Raw genomic sequence first — 560 nt, 5'->3', positions numbered from 1 at the left:
CCCCGCCACGCCACGCCACGCCACGCCACGCCACGCCCCCTCCGCCGTCTGAAAGCTCATCCTGCCAAGGCAAGCACAGAGACATTGTGAGCGGGATGTCATTTTGCGTTATTGAATAAATTTTGGCACGGCGATGCGCCAACGTCCCCCGGGGGAAGGGGGAGGGGGGGCGCGTTATATGAATTGGGGAGCGCTACACTGAACACACGCCCACACACACACACACACACCAACACACACACGCACGCTCACGCACGCTCGGGCTCTCACAAACATGTGTGCGGCGTCATTCCTCACATTCCTCTGGTTTCGTCATATAAACTCTCCTATTGGATTTTCTTTCTTGCTTCGCTTGCTTGCTCGTGGGGCGTTACAAAAATAAATTGTCGGCTTCGTGCGCTACTGTTATGATGTTAATGATGATGATGGTATTTGTGATGATGATGTTGAGAATGATGATGATGATCATGGTGATAGTATTGCACTGATATATGAAGTGTGCAACTGACACACACTTTAAGGTGTTTAACACCGTGTCGCACACTTCTATGTGTGCAACA

Source organism: Frankliniella occidentalis, unplaced genomic scaffold, assembly GCF_000697945.3.
Source record: "Frankliniella occidentalis isolate FOCC.00 unplaced genomic scaffold, Focc_3.1 Scaffold37, whole genome shotgun sequence".
Classification (NCBI taxonomy): domain Eukaryota; kingdom Metazoa; phylum Arthropoda; class Insecta; order Thysanoptera; family Thripidae; genus Frankliniella; species Frankliniella occidentalis.
The sequence above is the reverse complement of the archived record's forward strand: the minus strand, read 5'-3'. Positions refer to the sequence as shown.